General features: G+C 36.6%; 1 long non-coding RNA gene across 1 annotated transcript; it reads right to left on the bottom strand.

Moving 5' to 3' along the window:
• Positions 1-282: 282 nt before the first annotated feature.
• LOC140919949 (uncharacterized) lies at positions 283-1,827 on the bottom strand. The gene is made up of 3 exons (XR_012162688.1): positions 1,568-1,827; positions 1,327-1,398; positions 283-531 (listed from the first exon to the last, which is right to left on the bottom strand). It is a non-coding gene; the product is annotated as an uncharacterized lncRNA (long non-coding RNA).
• Positions 1,828-3,272: the final 1,445 nt, after the last annotated feature.

The following is a 3,272-nucleotide window of genomic DNA, read 5'->3' on the forward strand; positions in this document are numbered from 1 at the left end:
AGAGTGCTAATAACCCTTGCGAGTAATTTGTGCCCGGGTACACAATTTACTGACAAGAATATATTATCACCCTATGTTTGCAGCTATTAGGACCTACAACCGGGCTCTGATACCAACTTTGTCACGACCCAAAAATTTAATGCCGTGACCGGCGCACAAGCTATACTCCTAACCTTGCAAGCCTATCAATTAACTTAACAATTAAACAACTAAATCATTTTTTTACTGTTTAAAAATATATATATGTTTTTTCCCGAAATTTCGACAAAGTATCCTCTGTAACTTCAACCTTCCCAAATTTTGTAAAATCCCTGTTCAGCTTTCAATCCAGTCATAATTCAAATAACATAATCAAATTGCTTAATACACTTCTCAAAAAAACTAAATAAACTTTCTAGACTCCAAAATAGCTGCAATTACATAGACTCAAAAAATATTACAAAATGGTCCTCAATCAAAGAGGCCTACCAAAAAAAGAAGTTTGTTGAGACTTGAATCAAATAATAGATTCCTACTCAGCTGCTTGCGAATCTGAAAAATAATAAGCAACATAAAGGGGTAAGTCACAAAGACTTAGTGAGGAGACAACAACCACCATCAATTAGAAGGGAAACACAAAAGGCACGAGTAAATGTTTAATTGCTTGACAAAAATATTAAAAATCCAGTGAATAACGAAACGAAATCAAAATGAACAACCTTAACATCATTATAAAAGTCAAACAAATAACAATACAAATTTTTAGAACCAAGAGGCGGCTTTATCTCATTGATAGCCCTCTCCTCCTAAGGGTGACCTTTCCCTTAGGGGCGGCTCCATCTAACGGATGGCCCTCTCCCCTCAATTCCGCAACGCATCAGCACGTCTCAATTCCGCAACGCATCAGCACATATCAATTAGGGAGCTTACATCTCGTTGATAGCCCTCTCCTCCTACGGATGACATCTCTCGTAAGGGCGGCTCCATCTAACGGTTAACTCTCCCTAATCAACACATGGTAATTAGGTGCACCTAACGCAGTTAACGATTTAATAACAATAACACCGAATTCCCAAAACGCGCATTTAAAATCATTTCATCGTAATTCATGAAAATCATATTCAATTGCATAACAAATTCAAGATTTAAATACTTTAAATCATACGTAAATCAAATTAATAACATATTATATAACGACGACCGTTAAATTAAATAATTGACGAAATCGAGATAAAATTCAAAGGTTGTGTTTCCTAAATTTTTCAATAAATACTTTAATATAGAAAACAAGTAAAATAATAATAATAGCAGTATAAAAATATATGACGATGATCGTCGTCAACTCACAGTTATGGAGAATTGTCTAAGTTTGCTCTCCAACAACTCTCAGAGTAGCCGACAAGGTCTCAGTTGACAAATCTGAGTATAAAAAAATATTTCCAAAATTTTAGAGAAATTTATTCTAAAGTTTAACTACCTCTAGGAAACTATCAACATCATTTAAATATACTCTAAACACGAAATAAGATTTTTACTCAAAACTACATTTTTCTATGAATTCATACTAGGATTAGAGTTGTGCATTTACCTCAATGAGTCTCAATAAACCACTTTCAAGAGATGGGTACCCTTTTCCTCCCTTAGAACACAAACCCTAACCCAAAAATCTCAACCAAAAGAATTTGTAGGAGTTTGAGAAATTAAGCTTGTGGGGATGTTAAACCTCCTTTAAGGATTGAGGGTTTGAGTAATAGAGTGAGAATAAGGAGAAGGGAAGAAAAGAAGGAAAGAAAACAAAAAAATGAAGGAGGGGGAGGGGGTTGCTTTCTGCCGAGAGGAAGAGAGAGAGAGGAAATGAGAAAAATGGGATGAGGTGGCAATGGTTTTGTTTTATTTAATTATTATTAATATTATTATTATTATTATTATTATTATTATTATAATATATATTATTATTATTATTATTATTATTATTGTACTTTGCACGGATGACTTCTTCGGGTTCCCAAGTAGTTTCTTCACCGGATGGACCACGCCAAATGACTTTTACTGAAACGATATCCTTTGAGCGTAAATGTCTCACTTGGCGATCTAATATAGCTATTGGATGTTCAACGTATGATAGACTTTCCTCTAACTGTATGTCTTCATGATTAATCACATGAGAATGATCATGAAGATACTTCCGAAGCATCGAAATATGAAAAACTAGATGAACTCTCGAGAGATCCGGTGGAAGTGCCAAGCGATACGCTACTGGTACGACTCTCTCTAAAACTTCAAATGGTCCAATGAACCTTGGGCTTAGTTTCCCCTTTTTACCAAACCGCAACACTCCTTTCATTGGTGAAACTCGTAAGAATACATGTTCTCCCACTGAAAACTCTAAGGGACGACGCCTCTTATCAGAATAAGATTTTTGCCTACTTTGAGCTGTTACTAAGCGATCCCGAATCAGTTTAACTTTTTCAATGGCATCTTGAATCAATTCTGGACCGACTAAATTAGCTTCACCAACTTCAAACCACCCTATCGGAGACCTACACCGTCTTCCATACAGAGCCTCAAACGGAGCCATTTGAATACTAGATTGATAACTATTATTGTATGCAAATTCCATCAAGGGCAAATGTTGATCCCAACTACCCCCAAGATCCAGAACACAAGCACGAAGCATATCTTCCAATATTTGTATAGTCCTTTCAGATTGACCATCTGTTTGAGGATGAAAAGCGGTGCTAAGCTTCAAACGAGTTCCTAATGAAGTTTGGAACGACTTCCAAAATTGAGCAGTAAATTGAGACCCACGATAAAAAAAAATAGACATCGGTACACCATGCAAAGAGACAATTTTATCTAAATAAAGTTTAGCATATTGAGATGCAGTATAAGTAGTCTTCACAGGCAAAAAGTGTGCAGATTTGGTCAACCGGTCTATAATCACCCACACCGAGTCATAACCCTTTTGGGTTCGTGGTAACCCTGTGACTGTAACACCCCAAATGCCTTCCCATTTCCATTCAGGTATTTCAACAGGTTGAAGTAATCCCGCAGGCTTTTGGTGCTCAGCCTTTACTTGTTGACACACTAAGCACCTAGAGACAAAATCTGCTACGTCTCTCTTCATCCCTTCCCACCAATACAATTCTCTCAAGTCTTGATACATCTTGTTAGAACCTGGGTGAATAGTATAAGAAGAATGATGAGCCTCCTCTAAAATTTTCCTCCTTAAGCCACCAACATTTGGAACACACAGTCGAGCCTTCAATCTCAGCACACCATCAGAATCAACT

This window comes from Cicer arietinum, chromosome 4 (assembly GCF_000331145.2).
Source record: "Cicer arietinum cultivar CDC Frontier isolate Library 1 chromosome 4, Cicar.CDCFrontier_v2.0, whole genome shotgun sequence".
Lineage (NCBI taxonomy): Eukaryota > Viridiplantae > Streptophyta > Magnoliopsida > Fabales > Fabaceae > Cicer > Cicer arietinum.